This window comes from Anser cygnoides, chromosome 12 (genome assembly GCF_040182565.1).
Source record: "Anser cygnoides isolate HZ-2024a breed goose chromosome 12, Taihu_goose_T2T_genome, whole genome shotgun sequence".
Taxonomy (NCBI): domain Eukaryota; kingdom Metazoa; phylum Chordata; class Aves; order Anseriformes; family Anatidae; genus Anser; species Anser cygnoides.
In genome coordinates this window covers 19,862,262-19,884,299 of record NC_089884.1, presented here as the reverse complement: position 1 = coordinate 19,884,299, position 22,038 = coordinate 19,862,262, and the positions used below count along the sequence as shown (strand labels likewise).

The following is a 22,038-nucleotide window of genomic DNA, read 5'->3' as shown; positions in this document are numbered from 1 at the left end:
CTTTCTCTTCCCCGTTTTTCTCAACAGCCACACTATACAACTCCAAAGCAGATTTATGAACTTTTGGAGAGAAGGGTGAAAAAAAGGTGAAGTTTTCTGTTCCATGATCAACACAAACCGCAGGTCCTGAAAAAATAAAGCCCAATGAGAGAATCTCTGAAATGAAATGCAGCTGCAATATAATGGCCAGGAAAAGGAATTAAGAGTTATTGCAGAAAAATCCCTAAAAACCCTCATCAGAATGAGACACAGCACCAGTGAGGAAGGCCTTTGGGTTACACTAGCAGTGGCAGCTGAACCAGATGAATACAAAAATTCTATTTATTTTTTTAACTAGGATTGCACCAGAATACTGTGGTGTTGCTAATCAGAAGATGATAATCTTTTCTCAATTATCTACGAAGTAAAATCATACTGCTCAAGCTTGCTGCCAGGTTTGCAGGGCCTTGCACCAGCCGTTCCGCAGGAGGGTGGTCTGAGGGGCAGCCCTGGTCACCCTGCCACTGCCAGCCAGAGACCTACAGCAGTGCACAGAGCCCCACTGCAGCCTTCTTCTGGCAGTAAAACCTGCTGGGAACGCCATAACGCTCTTGGCATGAATCTGAAACTGCCTTTTCCAGAGAAAAACTCGCCAAACACATCAGCTTCTAAATGTGTCTTTAACCCAGGTCTTTCAGTGGTTGATGGAATTTGGCTTTGCCCTCTGCCCTTCCAATGAAACCCAACTCCGTGCACACACTGTGCGCCGTGCCAGAACCAAGCCCAGTGCTGAGCCGCATCTCCGGGCTGCCTAGGTAGAGTTTTGAACTGCGTTACACCAGAGACACAAAAAACCTACAGTTTTAGGGAAGACAGCTGGAAATGACAGATTAACCTAAACAAAAGCAAGCTTTCATCTGAACTGCTGAAATCAAAAATCAAGTTACAGATCTAATGATTCATAATGTTTTGGGGGCAACATTTTCAGCATCATCTGAAAAGAAACACAGAAGCATAGAAGACACTTCTGAAGCACCCATTAACCTTTCTTTTTGCTCAAGAAAGCATGTTTGTTTGTTGGTTAAAGCTCTCTCTCTACACCCTGTATTTGGACAAAATTTGCACTTTGGGCATTTTCCTATTCTGCAGTACCACCTAGTGACGCTGCTCTGCATGGGAATTGAGCTTCACTGCAGTTCCTCTTTTTGATGGTGCAATTATTGGACCAAATCTCCAAACTCCCACTTTAACCATTTCTTGCCTGGCACCCTTAGGATGCCCCTAAAAGAAAATGTATGATTAGAAGATGCAGACTGAAAGAAAAATACATTAATGAGCCCGACACAAGGCACAGTCTGCCTGCTTACTGGCTGAATGGATAAGAGAAGATTTCAATTAACCTATAGGTATGAAATATATCATTGTGAAAACAGCTTTAAAATCAAACACACTGATTAGTAAGGTCGTTATGTTAATCTGCTGCCCTACCTATCAGATAACTCTGTAACAGTATCTTAACAGGGCTGGGGGGAATTAAAAAATAAAAGCTAATAAGCTGTGTCATTGATGAAGGTAGCTGCTTCCCTGGTTCCTGGATCTCAGCATAACGTGCCCTCAGAGAAACTCTGGGGAAATCTAGACAGGGGGAAACTATTTCTAAGCACATCTTAATATTCTCTTGTGTAATTAATACAAATAATCTTATCAAAGTGTTAAAATAGTGACTATTAATATTGTTAAAAGACTGTACTTGTTAAAAACACTTTAGATATTGTACCTACAGAGCAAAATAAATGCTTAATTTGTAGACTGCCTTATCTCAGCTTTACTGGGGAGATTGTGACAGACAAAGATAATGAGTTTTTGCAATGTCACAAAAGGTAAATAAAACCTTAAAGTAAAAAATAAAATCCTTTCTTACAAAAAGTTTTAATACCATTTTCACAAAAGAAACCCATCAATCTGGATTTAACAAAAGTTGTTTTTTTTTTTCCCCAAAGCCATTACTCTTAACTCATCTCACAAACAAAACCAGAATTTTTCATTTGTCTATTACTAATTACAACACCAAATACTACCAACGGAAAAAGAGATAAATGCACGCACACACACACACAAATCATTAAACAGATTTTGAACCTGCTATATTCGCTCAGGATACAGACCATGTAGCTTAAAGACTTATTTTACACTATAAGGGTTCATGTGTTTAAAACTGTAATTTTTTTTTCTATAGAGACATAATTTTTTTTTTCTTTAGAGACATAATTTTTTTTTCTGCAGAGACAGTTTCAGTGCAGCATGTAGCTCAATGACATAAGAAATGATCTGTATAAAGAATACTTGAATGCCAGCTGATAAACAGCAAGCCAGAACCACCATTAAAAAAAAAAATAATAAAAAAAAAAACAAATTAAAATTAACAAATATTCATATCACCTATGGTCTGGGCAGATAAAGGAAAGCTTCTGAAATGAACTGAAGTGTTTGTGATCACAGCCAGTGCTGGACAACCACCCACCCACCTGGACTTTCATCAGAAGAGACAGGTAAAATCATTATCTGGGCCACAACAAGGCAACAAGAAAATGCCCTTCATGCAAACATCTGCCTGATTCGGAAATTTCGAGTCAGCTACCGCTGGGTTACTTAGCAGGCAACATCAGATACTTAGGCATGGACAAGACTTGATGCTGTCTGTCTTATCGCAGAGCAATGACATATATCTTATAGGCTTTCATCTGCATGTTTTTTGAAAATGCACCACCTTTTTGTAAGGGTATAGCATAAAACTTCCATCACATTTTATCTAATAAAGGATCAGAATAAAAGATCTTATTCAGACCCTGAATAAGAAGTCCCAGTAAATGCATGTCCACAATTCAGATGTTACATCAGGTACCAAACTATGACATTGTCAGAAATTCTTAGTATTGCATCACTTTCAACAGAAGGCCTGCCATAGTCTTCAACAGGACAGGAAAGAAAAAAATAAAAATAAAAAGAGGAAAGTCAAATTAAGAGATTTGAGAGTCCTAGAAGCATATGCACGGTGATCTGATTCGATGGGCTCCATGAATTTAAATCATTTCAACAACCCCAAACAAACCTACTCTGTAGCACCATCTAGTGATGCTACGTGGGTTTCACAGTGAAGCCATACTGTAAAACAAAGTTTCACATTAACTCCACAATGTGTGTGCATTAATGCACTGCATGCAGCTCACACTGATTGCTTGAGAGCAGTTAGGACAACAGGTTCAGCTATATGTAGAACAAAATACCCAATACCTCCAGAGCAGTGAAAAAGAAGTCCAGTCGAAGAACTTCCTTCATAATTCCCCTTGGTGTTGCCAAAAAAGCATCAGCAACACTAGCTGAAAACAGGTACTTGGAATTCATATACTTAAGATGTAGATTGGCCAAACCAACAGAAAATTGCTTTGTCACAATATGTAATTCAAATTTGGACTTTCTGCCATGCCCTTCTGTGGTTCAATTTGCTAGATATCTTCACAACCTGCTTCAGATGATAAAGAGCACCTTGCAGACCTCAGAGCTGTTCTTTACACAAATACAAAGGGTTCTACTGGATTTTGGGAAAGACCAAAAACCACAGAAAAACATACCAAACCATACACCTATGCCAAGTAGTTTTTTTGTTTGTTTGTTTTGTGTGAGAGAGAGCTATAGCACCTAACATTTTCTCTAGCTAACAAAATAGTAGTATTCTTCCCTTCATGCCCTTGCCTCCCAGTGTTTTTAGAGAGCTGAGGAATATGCGGAGTTGCAATGCAGCATTCAGATTACATTAAAAGCTTGTGAAAAGTCTCAAACTACACAGTTCTGATATTGTCTTGACATTCCAGGAAAATCTGGAGATTCAGAAAGAATTATCATACCTCCCAGAAAGAAATCTCTGAACGGACCAATGTCTAATACCATTGCTGTACCCTGTATTACCTGCAGCTATCGAAGTTTACTCAATACTAGATAAATACACTTTTATTACTGAGCTTACAGTTGCATCAAATGTTTTCTAACCATGATTATCTTAGTTGGGAGAGTGTTTATAGAAATAAACTTTACTTTCGTATTTAAATAGGTCTTTACTAAAAATAAATGCTAAAAATTACTCTCATTTTCTTTATTTTGAAACAAACTGAAGGTTCAAATATCCCTCTCTTCCCCCACCTCTAAAGTACTACACGCTCTCAGAGAGAAACAAGTATCTATAAGTCCTATCACATCAAGAGATGGTGCTTTCTTTGTGCTGTTTACTTTTCCTATGCAACTAAAAGAGATGCAAAAACCCGGTGGGATGAAGCTTTATTTAGACACTGTACAAGATATGCTTGGAAATCAATCCCCCCACCACCTCTCTTAATGCCTTCTTAGGAAACCTCCCAAAAGCACACCCGTATTGGTCTTCCAGATTTACAGAGTCACTGCTTACTCAGACAGGTACAACCTGTGCCATGCACAGCATCAGCACCTGCATTCTTACCTGCCTTTCCCCGGGGAGTGCTAATCCCAGCCTCACTCTTGTATCCAGCTGCCAAAATATTTTGGGTGCGTCTCCCCCCTCCATATCCAGTTGAGACTGCTTAGAATACATACACTAGGTTAGAGCGGATAAACAAGCAGATAACATCCCTGTTAAAGACATAGCTTTTGAGAGCTGTGCTAAGAATACATAGGAATGACTTGCGAGGTAACAACAAAGTCCAAAAAAGCTGAGTTTTGCTTAGAGAAATAACCAGAATCAAACATAGAGCACAGTACATCGCTCTAACTCTCCTGCTCACAAAACCCACTACACAAACTAAGTCAAGCATAAAGAGGATAGCTCAAGTAAACTCACCAGAAAAAAAAAAAAAACATATTATAATTTTGTTCTTTATACTTTTATCCTCTGGGAATGTCTTAGTACATTTTATAGACTCTGGAAAGAAAGAACTGATGGCAGGCTTAAAACACTTTGTAGGCGGAATGAGATAAACTTAATTACATTTAAACTCTTTATAAAAGGGCTGAAATTACTAGAAATGCTGACCACACACTGATGCAGCCACACTAATAGGCTCTGTTAATTTTCATCCCAAGTGAAAAATAACAAACATAGAATGATTTCTATTCAAAGTACTTTTTAATTATGTACTGCCATATTGCTTCCTACTGTAGATTAGAGAAACAACAGCCAAGTGCCTCTAAATTAGATGTTTTCATGTAAACACAGAACGGCAGCAACATAATCACTAATTAATCCTCAGGAATCATTAAAAAAATAAAGAAATAAGAGCAAATTACTAGAGAGAAAAGGTGCTTTCTCTCTCTCTCTCTCATAAAGGCTCTTCTCTTCCAGAGAAGACTGGCAAAGCCATCAACATCGGGCTACAACAGATACTTGGTTTCCACTTTGTGCCACTGAAATTATAAGAACCACCTCTTGTGTCTTACCTCAGCTCCATGGACTGAGCAGTCAGGCAGGAAAGCCCACTGTGAAGATGGAGTAAGGTGATTTAAGAGATACTATTTTTCTTTTCTCAGCATTCAGAAGGGATCTATCACCAGAAGACAGGATATTTAGCTTTCTGTTATGTAGCTTTGTGCTCTTGCCACTGCCTTCAACCCCTGGAAGCTGGGAGAGGATACACGCACTCACTCTCGCTTCCCGTGATGTCTGGCTGTGCTCTGATGGTCCAGATGCAGAACGAGATGCTGCATCTCCCCACAATCCAAAGACCAGCTCCCTCCCTGCCCATCAGCGGGATGAGTGATATGATGACCTCCATGAGCACCACATCGAGTCTTGCAGCCCTTTCTGTCCAACATTCAATTGCAAGGATTATCACAAACAGGTTGAAATAAATGTAATGGTCTAACAAATAGATCACCAGCAATGCTACTGCCAAAAAAAAAAAAAAAAAAAAAAAAAAAAGTGATGAAACCTAGAACATAAGAGTTCTGAGTTTTTAGAAGTCAAGACTGGTTTACAACATGGGCTGTAAACACCAGCTAAAAAGAACAGATGTTCTTTTTTTTTTTTTTTTCTTTTTCTATTCTTGACACTACTTCCTTAATGGAACAGTATGTCCCTCCTACACAAGTCCATGGGATTCTATGGGGCAGAGGCGGTTTTGAAGATTGGAGGTGCCTGTGTAAAGATTGTAATTGCTTACACATCCTGTAGGTTTGCACTTCAAGAACTGTTTGTAGATCAGGTCTCCAGTATCAAGTTAAAATAATGTATTAACAGAACTAAACTTCCATACAACTTGGAAAGAATATGAAGGGACAAAATGATTCCCAGGAGCAGAGAACTGCTAGAACAAATTTTCCATCGTTGAACTTCTTTCCCACTCCATCTGCAAATATCCCAGATGTATGTAACAAGTGACAAGCCACAAGCTTTTATCGCCCTATGATTTTTTCCAGCACTCCTGCACTATGATTGCCCAGCAGCTGCCCCCAGGTCAGGGGACAGTGGTGGCACACCACCTGCACCACACAGACCTCTGCACCGCATCTGGCTCCTCACACCATAGCTTTTTGCCATTGCCAGATGCTGTTAGCTGAACACACGCTAATACAAGCACTAAGGAGCCCAAATCCACTCTAGTGCTTGTTCTCTCACCCCACTGCCAGTCCAAATGACAATAATTCTCTCACATTCAGCCATGGGCAGAGAGTAATTCAAAAAGGGGAGATAACGGCTTATTTAAGCTAAGGCACTTTTCCTCTTCATTAGGTTTCCCGGAGTGGACAAATGGTGCAGAGGATGCTTTAAGCCTGGAGACGATGGGAGGGGAGTGGAAAAAAAGATTGAAGAATTGCCACAAAGGTTCCTTTTCTCCAGGGAAGAGGCTGTTGAATATTGAATTTAACAGGGAGACGACACCACCGAAATGTTCAGTGGAGATCTGAACAACATCTTAATGAATAAAATATTAGCACTAGAAAGTACATTTATACTCTCCTATAAGAGAACTTGTAAGCGATCCATAAACAAACTATGGCAACAAAAAGGCAATGTACTTGTAAATATTCATGACATTTTCCATTCCACTTTATTTTCATCCTAAAATTGCTCAAGGCCCAATTCAATCTTTGAAGACAGTTGCATTAAAATGAAAAGAAGCAGAGGTACAAAGGTCAATCTCACCATGCACAATCCTTCTTAATTATGAATTTCTGATATGATGATTCTTTTTATGAAGGCAATGCCAAAATTAATTAGAATCCATACACTTTAATCCAGTACAAGAAATTAATTCCTTGTACAAGTACCTTTGGGATTGCCACTATCTCTAGAATTTTTCACTTATTGTATTTTATTTTTTTTAACTGAGGCAGATATTTCCGTATCTTTGTATCTGCAAAAGATGACAGGAAATGCAGGCCGTCATAATGAATTAGTTTTTCAGGGAAGAGGCAGGTAGCCTGTGGATCACTGCAGGTGTAAGCTTGCAGCATAACTATGTACAAAAACCCATTTAAATTCCTGTTTCAGACCAAGTGCCCCAAACCAGAATATTGCTCTGGCTGGCAACAGTCACACCCTACCAGAGAACCAACTCTGTCAACTACACGGCATCTTATATACTCCCTAGATATTATAACCTTAGTAATTTTAACACAGATTTATTTGAATCACTATCTTTTGCAATTTGCATACCGAGTATTTTCTCTTGATAGTGCTTTTCCATTGAACATTATAATTCCATCGTATTCAGCGCACTGATAATCTCATGTTATAAATGACTCAATTTATCATCTCCTGTTGCCTTCAGTTATTTGCAAAGAAGAATGCTAGTGGTGTTCAGTAATTCTGTTTCATATTTAGGGTTTTATTTCACACTGAGAAATACTATATTGTACCCCATCAGACAGCCACCTTGGGGACAGGGGGCATTTAAGGAAAATTACCATTCCCCAAGTTTGGAAACACTTTCACTTTGGAAATGCTTCCACAATTTTCAGTTTGCAAGGAAGAAATGGGAATGACATGAGGTGCACTGCTACCCTCCATGTTTCCCAAATGGAAGAGCCACAGGTTTCTCAAGAGGTGTCCCAGGCTGTGGCAATCCTGCACCTGCACTGGGCCGAGGATGCAGAACATGCCAAGGGCCACAGGCAGCAGCACAACTTGGTTGTACCACAGTCAGTGCAAACTGGCTGTGTACAAATGGAGCTCTTAAGTGCTCATATCAGCAAAAGCTTCACATTGGCTGGTCTGTCAACATGTTTGGGTTTATGTTATGACAATGAGGTGTCAGAACTTTAATGCCTGGTATATTCTCTGAAAGGTAGCCAAGTGAGCTACTTTGACCTTTCCCATGTCCTGCACTTTGACTCGGTGGTAAAAGCTATCTGTAGCCATAAGGCACAGAGGAGAGCTGCAGTGTGAGCAATGCACACACACAAAGTACCTCCAAAGGGGACAGCCGATCAAAGGTCTCAGTAGGAATTTCCTGGCAGCTACAAGCTTCCTCTTGGATATTCAGTAGGGAAGAAGAGAACAGCTCCAAACACACCAAACCAAGTAATCTACAGATAACCTACCTAACCAGTAACCTACCAAAAAGAATTTTAGCCACCAGATGCCATTTTAGAGGTCTTGGTCATAGACAAAGCAGCACTGCTTTATCAGCTACATTTACACTGGCATCGTCTACCCAAGGGTAGTTCCATTGATTATAGTGACAGCAGAGACTACAGTTAAACAGTCCTCATGTTAGATGCTGAAGTTTAAAGAGCTTTGTCTTAACAGCCCAACAGCCATCACTGCCCCAGCCATTTGCCACTGTTCAGACAGAAAAGACAAACATAACAAACAAAACAAAACACCTTTACTGATGTGGAAAAACAGGGTGGGGAAAATTCTATAGGGCAGCTCAGGCCATGTTGTTCTGCTCCCAACAGCAACTTTCACTGATAGGCCATCAGCCATTGCCAGGCTCCCACATAAATAGTTCTGAAAATTGTTTTAAAAACAAAGTATAACAAAACCAAACAAACTGACAGTGGCACTACTGGTATGTATGTAATGTTTGCAGGAAAAGCTACCATTAGATGTTTGCAAACTTCAAGAAAAGCGTGAGAAAGAAGCGTATATGTATTTATTGCTGTGAGTTTGATTTACTTTAACAAACAGAAAAAATCTGAACTGACCTACTGAGTTGCACAATCCAATTCTCTCACTTTTTTTCTTTTCATAGTGCAAAGGGGAGAAAAAAGAAAAAGGTCTAACAAAAGAAGTTTCTGAAGGAAAAAAAAAAAGGTATTTTTGTCAAACATTTCATTTTTTGTGTGCTAAATCTCAAAAAAGAGAAAGTTGATCCAAATACTAGGTTGAAAGATCACACGCTTGTTTTATATACATACACCCATGCAATGCTTTCCATTTTTCTACAGTTACATGCTGTGAGCAAACTGTTTAACAGGCAGCTCAGCTCTTCTCTTCAGCAATGGCAATCCCAATGGCCATTAAAGGCAGGAGAATATCTGATACTGTCATCCTATCTAAACAACGCAGCTTGAAAGAATTAAATTGCTTAGTGTATTTCAAGCCTGCAGTAATGAAAATAGAAGCATACCAAGGCACATCAGGGACATTGTTTACACTGCTTTTTAGGCATTAATACATTTTTTGATAATGCATGTTTCTGAATTATTCCATTACAAACATGGATGAAAAGTGCTGGCAGTCTCCAAGACATTTCAAAGCCATGTTCTTCCTTTTTTTCTCCCTCTTTTTTAAAAATATAAGCCCTAAAGTAGTAAATGCTTCCAGGGAAGAATGCAAATTAAGTGATGAATATATCATTATTTTAATCATAACACTTACATTTCTAATAGAACCTGGAACTTTGTGAAGATTTGTGAGTTTGGGTTGTTGTTGTTTGGTTGGTTGGTTTTTGTGTGAGGGTTGGTTTTTTTTAGCTGTTGGTGGTTTTGTTTGTTTGTTTTGTTTAAGACTTTAAAGCTTGCTCTTTTTCAAGTATTTGTCTCTTTATACTGTCTTGCCTGTACATGAATGAATATCCTACCAGATCAAGCTACAGAACTTCACTGGTTCCTAACCAAACACCATGCCCCAAACAAGCATGAGTCAGGTGTACTCTGTCTCACCTACAAATAAAAGGCCTTTACATGGAAATCTGTGGCTCCAAACCTTTAATACTCCTCGTAAGCCACTAAAAGCAGATTTATTCAGCTACTTCAAGAGATTACTCAGCCCACAATATTGAACCCCCCATGGCTATATGACCTTATATTGTTATCTTAATTGTAGATACTGTTATTCTTGTTCTTGGGAGAAAGGTACGATTCAAGATTTTGTCTAAGCATTTGAATAGTGAAATTGAAATTTTCCCTTTTTTGACAGATTTGTGAATCTGCAAGTGACATCTGTTTTGGCAAGTTTTATCATCCCTTGCAAAATATATATATATATTTTTTTTTTTTTTTAAAAAGAGGGATTTTCATTGTATTTAACAATTTTGATGTATTGCGTGCTTTGTCAGTTTGTTCTCTACCTATTGATACTTAATTTCAGTGTTTTATTAGAAGGAACTCTTCTAGAAAGACTATTACAAAACAAAGGAATTAAATTTCTAGATCATAACTGAGTTTAGTGCAAAGTGCAAAAGATGTAATCCATTTGATTTCCACTCAGTATTATTCTGTTTTCTTCATTGTTGTGGTTTAACCAGGTCGGCAGCTAAACACCACACAGCCATTCACTCACCCTCCCCCCTCCCTCTCTGGGATGGGGGAGAGAAATGGAAAAGTGAAGCCTGTGAGTTGAGATAAAGACAGTTTATTAAGACAGGAAAATAATAATAATAATAATAATAATAATAATAATAATAATAATAATAATAATAATAATAATGTGTACGAAACAAGTGATGCACGATGCAATTGCTCACCACCCGCTGACCAATGCCCAGCCTATCCCCGAGCAGCTGGCCCCCCACCCCAGCTGGCCACCCCTATATCTGTCCCCTCCCAGCTCCTGCTGCACCCCCAGCCTGCCGGCTGGCAGGCCAGGCTTGGTGTAACCACTGCTCTGCAACAATTAAAACATCAGCATGTTATCAGCACTCTTCTCATCCTAATCCAAAACATAGCACCCTACCAGCTACTATGAGGAAAATTAACTCCATCCTAACTGAAACCATTAAAAAAAATATTTTTAGCAAAACTGAGAACTTCAACTATTATGTACTTTTGATTTAAAACAAACAAACAAACAAACAAAACCACATCTAATAGCTTTTTTGTTTATTTTCTCCAAGGTTAGAATATTCCTAGGCAGGTTCAAAGGGTGAAACAATCAGCCGCATTTAGCTGTTGTGGTGACATGGCCCCAACGCCATTTCAGAAGTTTCACAGCTCCAGTCAGCGGAAGGATCTAACCCACATTTTTTTATATACCTATGTTTCACTGCCAGCTGGTGTCACCATCCACCTTAAAGTTATATCAGCTTACTTCATACTTATCTTGATATTCAGCAAGTCATAGGAGAAAAAGGTTAATATTTAGAAATAAAGAGCACTGACACTGCATTGTCTATACTTTTCTCTGACTGGCCTTGTTTTCATTTTAAGGTGATCATGATATAGAACATACTCTAAAAAGAATCAATTTAACCTTTTTTTGCTGCCTTTGTACAGAATTATTTGAACTGCTTTTGTACATTATTGGTGCCAACAGCAATCCCCATAAAAAATGGATTTATTCTTATGTGGAGAAAAAATTCACTTTGGGCATAGAACTATCTATCGCTTGTACTTGGAACCACACTTTTCTACTTCAGGACAGGTTTACTATGTGCTCTGAGCATTGCTAACTTATTTTTGTGCAAGAGAGCTATAAAGAAACCACTAGTTAGGAAGAAAGATAAATACAGAGAAAGTTTTTTGTTGGTTTCACCCCAGCTCACCAAAACACTCCAGTGAGCATGACAAGATGAATTTCCTCCTAGGATATTTAAAGCTGGTTGATGAAATCCTTAGAGCCAGTTCTGAGAACTCGGGAGAGATGGCTACGGTATAAAAGATTACTCCTAAAGAATGGCCAGTGCGGTATGCCTATGGAAGAGGAAGAACTGAATAATTATAGAGCAGCACCAGAACAAATAGTCACTGAATTTCACTGCACAGAAACCAATAACAAAGCCAAGAAGCAGCAAGCAGGATTTATCACAAAGACATATCAAGTTAATCTAATCTCCTTCTGTAGACAAGTAACAGGCTTTATAAAAAAGAAAATAGCAATAATGTTTTATCTACAACTTGACAAAAGCAGCATTAAGCCATAGTGGAATTACAGCATCAGAATGCCCTCAGAAGAAATACAGTATACAACACCTATGTACATGACTAGCGTTTTAGTGAATATATCAGCAATTTCCTGCCAAAGATATTCAGATTAAATAGCGAACAATGTAATAGAAAAATGCAAAAAGTTGAACGTAAAGTACAGGGAAATGGCCTGCAAGGAATGACACAGGTCAAAGATCCTGCTTCAGAGATGAGCATGGGTCTTGAAGGTCCTTTTTCCCAGCCCTGCGATATCAGGACCTCACGTTCTCTTCCCTGCTGTCTCTATTTCCTGACATCTTTTTCTCCTCCAGTGGCTTCTTTTCATGTTTAACATCGGTTTCACCACACTTGTGAATTAACTTGTCGTATTAGTACGCAATTTTCTAGAAGACCACTAATACTTTAAAACTGATCTACTGCCTTCATTTATATCTCACCACAGACTTACACATAACACCCACTGAGTTTCTAGCCTTCTGAAATCTCAGATATGGTACAGCTAGAAAGTCCAGCCTGATGGGAGGAAGTTCCCACATACTTTGCCCAATAAGGCAGCGTAACAGCAATCCAAATGATCCTGTTGCTTTTTCTCCACTTCTGATAGTAGCAGCGACAGAAAACAGAAAAGTTGCTGTAAGTGTCTGGAGATTGAGTGAAACTGTCCTGGCCTCTCAGCACCCAACCTGGTCTCCTCATTTTGTCACACGAAGAGACTGTGAAACTGAAGCTTCTAACGTGGGAAAGCATAGAAGAGCATCAGCAATAGAGAATATAGATAAACACTGAAGAGTAACAAGCAGAAAAATTTAGATTTCAACTATAGCTTACTGGAGCTACATGTGATAATTTCATGTTTTCCAGATTTTTTTCTCCATGATCATTTTTTCTGTGCTCTGCTAGTTTCTATTTAGAGCCACATATACACTTCTACTTAAGGCCACTTTCAGAGTCTGAGTGTAAATCTATTAATCTATTAAAATTGGTTTAAAAAAAAAAAGTTTAACAGCCATAAACACAGACACACTGGTATTATGCCTGGATAATGTCAAAGGATAGTTAGCATCAATTAGCAATTCATAATGAAGAAATAAAAAGCACCCTAAAAATTAGAAGGTATATAAAATGAAAAATTAATGTCTGGAATATCAAAACTCCGATCAGCTATAAATGGACTTTTAACTGTGACTCACTAATCACTTGAGAATACCTACTAATTAAGGTGGCATAACCCAAAATTACTGTAGCAGTCCAGCAATTACAAAGAAGCATTTTTCTTTGTTTTAATAGATGTCTTCAGCCATTCCAGCATCTCAAGAAGCTGAGATCACGAAAGGACTGCAATTCAGTCACCTACAATACTATATAAAATACTTCAAGGCAGTTTCCCTGAAGCCCACTGAAGCCAACAGATCAGAGGAAAGATTATAGCATACTGGTAATCCATAGATGCCAACTGCTTAAGACTAATAAAAAGCATCTAAATGGAAGAAAAGATAGAAGAAAGAGCAGGGAAAGGAAGACTGACCAATAAACCAAGAGCAAGTTCTGCCTGAATTGGGCAGCCTCATCAGCGTCTGTGACCTCCAAAGGTTTTTACAATATGAAGTTCCCTGTTTTCACTGAAAGTAATAAACCATTTTATTGAAAAAAGATCATATAGCTTTGGGGAGATACAGTAAAATCCAAATGAAGATGAGTAATGAAATGCCTCTTCTTGAAGACATGTCTCTGTTTTAAAATGATTTCTCAATGAGTTATTTTTTTTTTTCTTTTAGATCAGATGTCAGTCATTTACTTATACTATATTAGTGCCCCAAAACCATACTGTAATGGTCCTCAATTCTGCTATGGTGCGTCCCTACAGCATAGAGAGGGGCAAAATGTTTCAGGATCCTAGACAAAAAAAAGAAAGGGGGTGGGGTGGGGGGAGGATCGTTGCAATCCTCAGATTAAAACCATATGAGAAATTCTACAAACACATGAAGCATTCATTCCCAAAACCTTATGATAGCATAAGTAGGAAAATGAAGAGGAAAAAATCCAAGATTCAAAAGATTAGCAGGGACTGAAAAAAAAAATTGGTAAAGGATCTGACTAAGAGAACTTTTCTGTTCCAAAAGAACAGCTGTAGACTGAAGGATTTCCCCTTCCTGATGCTAAAGTACATCAGAATTTTTTCCCCCTGCACTTAGGTTAATTCAGTCTCTAATTCTCTTTGATGATTTTCTGAATTTCTATAGAAAGAACCCTATAATTTTAGGAATGCTGTAGTGGCTTTACAAAATGAGGTCTTTCTCTTCCCAGTAATGAAATGAAGATTGTCATTGTGCTTATCTGTAACAGAAATGAATATCTTGACTTTGTTATAAACAGATACAGGAACAGACTGATGCAGTTGCTTGCACAGAAAAAAATGAGATCAATTTTTATCCTACTTGAGGGACAATATGATTTCACTAGCCAATGAGAAGATTAAATTGTTTTAAAAAAGTACAAACTCAAATACATAGCAAAGATAAATATGTGCTATTTGCTAGCACGTAAGCATGCTAAGCCTGAATGCAATAATTTCCAGCAAACTTTTAAGTGAATAAAATTAAGAGGCATTTGTACAGAAAACAACTCAAACTTCAGACAATTGTAGTCTCCCATCCTCCTCTTTAAAAGTTCATATTGAGGATCAATTGTTATGATATCTTATTTTCGAACCGGTGACTGGCTTACATACAGAGTTAAGAAAGCAATTTTTTTAATTTTCACCCTTACATCACAAATAGCGTTTAAAGATGCTCCTAAAGATTTTCTCTGCCACAGCCAACCTCTCACTCCACAACAGGATTATCTCTAATAATAGTTAGGAAAAAAAATCCTACATATACGCAATATATAGCAAAAAAATAACAAACAAAATAAAAAAATCATGAGTTAGGGACACACATCTCCATCTCAACAGATGAAAAGATATCGTGGCTTCATTAGATGAGAAATACAACCAGCATTTAGGAGATATCCCATTTCTTTTGATCCTATTTTAAGACACAGCTAGAGTTCAAAACACAGGATACCCTTTCCTGGCTCCAGACTCAGCCTCAATTCCCCTAGATTATCCAGAATCCAGGTAGGTAAAAGCATTAAGTAGACTGAGCATTAATTACTAAATGCTACAGGTGCAAAGGAGAAGCCAACCACATACTGGTATCCACGCTGCTTTTAAATATTCAGGATATTAACAAAGCACAAGAACAACTTCGTGGATTCCTACTGTTCAGGATGTACAACTGGATTAACATGATGCTTTGTTTAAAACACAATGAAGTAAGAATCAATCTTTCTAAACTTGCCTACACAGGTAGCCATGGATGAGACAAACACAACTGAGGTTCAAAGGAACAGGCTAGAATTTTCCTTCAAACTTACTCCTACAGTTAAGACTGATCACAAGCTGTATCTTTCATTTTAATGATGCTTTTAAAGCTCTGATTAAACAGCTTGCTGTGCACTGCCAGCCCAGGCAGTGAGCTCTGCCACACACAGGAATATTGGGCATCATCATCTAATCGAGAGCAAATGAGTACTTGCTGCTGGCTCTCCTGCTGCTTCAGGAGCTAGGCGAGCCCAGAGCCCTCCTGATACTCTTTTCACACAGTTGCTGTACCTGTGTCTCCCAACATAGGAAGGTGCCCTCCGGGGCTCACTGGGAACAGCTCAGCCCCCCGTGAGCCATAGCTGAACCTGCAAGAACAGCCACACCGTTATGCGAGTCCACCGGGATGTGAAGGACAGCTACATTTAACCAGCCAGATGGGTCATTGTTCCCCCCTCCTCTCTTACAGAACTTCCTGACAACTAAACTGCTTCCCCACCCCGCTCCCCCATAAAGAGACCTTGAGCATTTGTGGAGACGAGAAAGCAAGCAGTCGAGCCTGCAGCGCGCGTCTGTGCCCTAACAGCACCTGTCCTCTCCTGGAGGCTTGTACCTCTTGGTGTTTTAAGACCAAGGAAATGAGTCAAAAAGGGCATTTTGAAGCCACAAAAATACAAGTCTGGTTATCTGAATTCACCTGAAGTTAGATTATAAGGACCTATGGCTACCAGAAATAGCTCCGGGGGGGGCGGAAACAACACACAAGGAAGTTCTTGGCTACAAACAGCTCCTCAACTATCAAGCGAAACTAGCAGTTTTGTATCCTGGAGAAAGATGGAAAGAACTTGAGACAGCTTCCTTAACTGTTGTTTTTCTCCTAGACAGGCATCAGACTGGGAATTTTTCACTGTAGTGTTCCTCAGCATTATGTGCCACATTGAAATATTAAGCTGAACATTATTACTGGTAAATTTCCTATTTCATTCCCTATTAATTATGCCTCCTTTCGGTTAGATTTTTTGTCATTATTTTTAGTCTAAATAACCACATTTGTGGTAGTGAGAAGCACTTCATGTCCTGATGCGGCTGAAACTCTTTTCAATCTAAATTGCTAACCCATGCACTGGTGTCAAATTGAAATAAATCCCTGTAGCACTTCGCTGCCCTCAAGGCAATATGGAATTTCTTTGCATTAAACCAAAGTTTTGGTTATTTTGTTGGTGCGGGGGTTTAATGTCGTTTTTGTGATTTTTTTTTTATGCTCTGCTCTTCAAATATTGTGCTTTGTGCTGAGCATACTGGGCTCTCTTGCCATGCTTCTATTTCACCTTTCCTCTCTACTTAACCTTCTCTCTGACTTTGACTAACTGCCCCCTGGAATGCCTGAAGAGTACTGAAAAAAAAGGATTATTTGTTTACTGTACCTAAATATTGTAGTTTAGTTGCATCAAGATGTCATAGACATCACAAAAGGAGAGAGACCACACCGAAGGACAGTAACTTGCTCCTTGAGAGACTAAAGCTCTTGACGCTAATTCAGATGATCAGTGGATAACATGGTTAACCAAGTAAATGTTACTTCTGGTTTAATTATTTTTGTAAGCATAAGATCTATATGATACATATCAGACCTTTTTCTGAAAGCACATTCAGTTCATAATTCTAATTACAAAAAAAAAAAAACAACTTGTCAGACTTTTGAAGGTTGCTGTGTTTGTATTCACAGACAATTCATGGCATAGCCCATTTTCTGGAAACCTTGCCAAATCTAAGCACAAGAAAGAACAAAAACAGATTTTAAGTTTAAATCCAAATGCTTTTTATATCATTTGTTCAGATAATTTTCCTTGTGTTCTCATGTCTTAATGTAAAAGTGTTTCATGCATGCTTCATGCATGTTTCATGCATGATCTCAAGAGAGATCCATGAAGAAGAGCCACAGCAACACAAATGAGACTTGGAAACTTTGGCCTCGGTAGACAGAGACTTAGACCTTTTGCATTGTAATTTGTTATGGTTTCCAAAGTACAGCTGGTAGAGATTATCACATGCACAACTTTGCACTCATCCAGTAGGTTCAAAGTGTGTACACAATGACAACCTACTTCCTGGTGCTGACTCTGTGGCAGTAAGAGACATAATACAGCACCAGAATCCAGGAGACTTGAACTCTAACTCTGTCCCTAGTCTGTGAGGAAACAGGAACACAGAAAATGCTTATCAAGGAAGTGATATGGACCCTAACTTGCCATGTAGCCTTTGACTCTTCATCACGCTTTTCGCCATCTTCAAAGCTCTCTCCAGCAGCCAAGCAATACATTCAGAGGCTGTGTTCGCTTGAGATAAATTCAAGTAACACTGGATGTGACCAAGCAGCGACCTGAATTAGAACAGCAGTGCTTCTTTTCACAGTGTCAGTATTCTCCTCAGTGCATGCTACTTATTTTTCCTCTTAGCAATCTATATTTATTTCCTAACCTCACAGATTTACAGTGAAGATTAATGGGAAAATGACCATATTAAACCTGAAAAGAATTGGCTGACTACTTCATTGTTTTAAGCCAGCTGCATTGTCTTTTTAAGCGACTGATAAATTTAATCTCTATAAATACAAGTGTCATGATAAAGTCACAGTCTAGTGCATTAGAAAGCACTTCCTAGCCTGTGAGGGACAAAGACGATTAAAATCAAGTTAGCGAGATGAATAATGACAGTGTCATTTTCGCTAATGCACTAGACAAAACCTTTCTGTCTATATATAAGTCTTAAGGAACCCCCATCAGCACCAATGTGATTCACTTTATAATCATTAATGACTAATGGGAATTCCAAAATCAGATCTGTGATTCTATCTTTGTCAAAATAAAATGGTGTCAGTTATCTGAAACACACATCAGGAACATTAGGCCTTTACTGCAATGATTCATAGCTCTGTGGTGTTTAATGAAAGCACTATGCTTACACACTCAAAACAAAATAAACTTTGCTCCTGATTTTCTTTACATTTTTTTTTGCCTTTATTCCAGTGCATCACACTCCTTGGTGGAGATAAACTGGGCAGAACCCATGCAGATAAACTACATGGCAAGAAAGCTGTTGCCATGTATATTTATTCACATCTAGAGTTGACACCTCCAGCCCGCATACACTACCAGCACGATGCTGGAAAAGCACTCCAACCTACTCTTCCACCTCCCAGCTACCTATATATCTGTATATATATACACATGTATATACATATATCTGTGTGTGTGTATATATATATATATAAATAAATAAATACACAGACACAGTCAAGAACCAGCTTTGTTTTCAAACTAATGCTATGTCTCTTTTGTATAATCTCACCTTATTTTTGTTGTTGTTGTTGTTTTCTTTTATGCTTTCAAAGGGTGTACCTTTAAAAGTAAGGTCTCATGTGCTCTGCTTCAGTGTCTTCTGGTCTCTGCAGCTGGAAGAATCTTATTGTGCTTTCAGTGAAATACCAGAACACCACTGAGAAACTGAATGATGCTTTAGTTCCAACCAGTCAGTCTCAGTACACAATCAAACCTGGAAAACAGCTCTAATGGAGTCACAAAGCAGACTTCCAACAAAGGAAAACAAAAAAGTAGCGGTCTCCAAAAGATGTGTTTGGTTACAAAGGGAACTTCTGAAGAAGCCACCTAAGGAAGGAAGGTTCAAAATGCTGAAGGCCAACGCCAATAATGAGCACAAGCATGTTAACCTGCAACGTGTCAGCACATGATTCCTCAAAATTTTTGATCAAAAGCCATTGAAGACTGGGAATCCTTAGCTTGGCATTTCCCTGGCCAGATAATACACTTAATCTGTAAAGTTGGTTTCTTCCTATCCTCTTATCCTTTGCCTATGATTTTCATGCAGATTCCACTTACAAAAGGAGTGAAATTGACTTCTGTATTTTTTTTTCCAGATCTCTTACTCTTGAGATTTTTTTGTTTGGGGCTGCCAGCTCAGCAGAATAGGTTCCCCAAATAAAATTTAATTATGCTGTACAGGTTATTAAAACCAAAATACTGCAAGTTTCATTTTCCACACACCAACTTGTAGAGATTCAAACCACAGAAAATATTTCACTATATTGCTCTGGCTTTACCATCTCTCCCCCACCCTTGTCATTAAAACTTTGCTTTAAACCATGTCCCTCAAACATAACACCTGAAATAATCAAAATACTTTTAAATGTATGCTGTATCTGCTTTTGTTGTTATCCTAATGACTTTGGCAAGAAGTATACTACATTTTTTAAAAATAAATTTGACTTGCAGCTTCTTGTTTTAACCTTGATATCCTAAGGCAACATCACCAGCACCTTTCCAATATGCTCTAATTGGATAAAATAGGTTTTAAGATCAACCGTTCAGGCACAAGTGATGTCAGACAAAAGAAAAGTAGTCTGTAAAAAACAGTTTTCTAAACTCTTACAACTTTTAAAACATCCACAGTAGCTGTAGCTATTTTGAGGCAAAATTTATATCAGTATCTTCCTTCTCAAACAACCCTAGACATTGACCATCATCCGGCTGAAGGCTAAACCCCTGGGCAAGCACACTGTCAAGGTCATCACGCTGTAGTGGCTCCCTTTCCACCTGCAGGTTCTCCCACAGACCATCTGCAGTCTGGAAGTCCTAAGGTTTTGAAAATGGTTCTCAGAGCTGTTCAATTTTGCATGTACAAGCACATAATGGTCTTTGTTAGTAACCCCCACACAGTGCAAAACACTGACCATTGCTTGCTTACCTACAATATACGGCAGTTATTTCAGTTCTGTTTCTTGTCGCTGGGGGAGGGAGGAGGGGTAAAGTACCAACTGTAACTTAGAAACAGAAGCAGCAGCAAAGATGTCTCCAATTTTTCAGAAATTAAGTTTTATCACCTTTCATCCCTACTGGGATCATGTCCTTCTCTGATGCCTTTGTAAAGTTGCCCAATTTTTCAATAACCTGCAGAATTATTAGAAATGCCTACCTTCCCATGGAAAGACAGATTTCCCCAGCCATACACAATTAGTCAGTTATCCCATGGCCCAGACAGAACGCTGTGTATTTCAGAGGGAGTGAAGGAAAGGTATCCTCCTTTAGCATGCGTGTTAGGAATGGTTGAAAGCTTTCATGGAAAGAATTTTTAGCACCAATTAGAGAGATGTAAATTGACATCATGCTGCTAATTAAATCTTTGTAAGCCTTGCACGGTTTAGACTTAATTTGTCAAGTTAACATTTTAACAGGTTACACCACAAATCATAAGGTACTGCTTATAAAACAAACAATTTTGCCCCCTCTGTGCTTGCCAGACCATTATCTTTATTATTATAACCAGTAATCCCCCACAAATGGGAGAACACTAGCTCACAGCACCTGAAAGCCTGGATCCTTGACCTTGGCAGTTGCATCAGTGGAAGAAAATCTCTGTGTACTTCCTTCTCCCCTCTACCTTTTCCTTTTCCCATTTTCAAATAAAATAAAAATAAAAAATCTGTATCTTTTCTTCCAGAAGCCCAAAATCTCTGGGCTCCACTAAACCACAGGCCCATCTAGAGGGGCTGGGATTTCATCCAGAACATTTAGAAAATGAACTGGATAGGTGAAGGCAGCCTCAACTCATTGTCAAAGGCAGCAGCAGAGTGGGGAGGACCCTACATTGATGAAAACTACAGCTGCACAGCTGGAATCATGGTGATGGCAACAGTGCAATTAATGGCAAGTTACCTCTGAGTGCTTGATGCTACCCTGTAATCTCACAAGAATCCAAAATATTAGCCAGATTCTCCATTAGTTTGTGCTTACTCTACCTATTTATTACTCATTAAAACACTACTAATCTAAGTTTAGTGGCATACCATGTTCAATTTCCACGGGCTTAAACAGTTATGCAGACTGCAACAATACCAGCCATAGCATGCATCTTAGAAATCCCTCTTACTGCATTAACGATCTACTGTTAAGATCAAATCAATTTACCACTTTCAGAAGTTGAGACTTGTGAAGTATTGATCACTTCCACTGCCTACTGTACATTTAAATAATGTATCCTATACCCAGGCCTCAGAGTAAAGGGCACATCCTCTTGCTACTTCATCATCTCTACAGCTATAGATTTTGCCATTATTGTATTTGCCTTGTGTTACACTGGACTAAGATCGTATTTTTGATTTATAGTAGCAGACAAGCAATTTATTCTGCTGTTCACTTTTTTTAGTTGTTTAAGTGGGAGTAATATACAGCAGCAGATACTTGCCTAAGTCACTAATATCTTCTATTAAGTGGTATATATTTTTCTTTAAAGAACAAAGACATCTAACAATTTGAACACAAGGAAACAGTGTGAACTGCAGAAAA

General features: G+C 38.6%; 1 protein-coding gene across 25 annotated transcripts in view; it reads right to left on the bottom strand.

Annotated features, from left to right (window-relative positions):
* The window catches only part of LOC106039565 (uncharacterized), a 506,901-nt gene that overhangs the window by 348,226 nt on the left and 136,637 nt on the right, over positions 1–22,038 (bottom strand). Inside the window, exon 1 of one of the 25 annotated variants that reach the window (XR_010834545.1) lies at positions 4,487–4,621. The exons of 23 other annotated variants lie outside the window; for them this stretch is intronic. The gene's annotated coding sequence lies outside the window, so the exon portion shown is untranslated. Of the gene's footprint in view, positions 1–4,486; positions 5,892–22,038 lie in introns of those variants that run through there. One more of the 25 variants, XM_067004438.1, reaches the window with a different exon arrangement.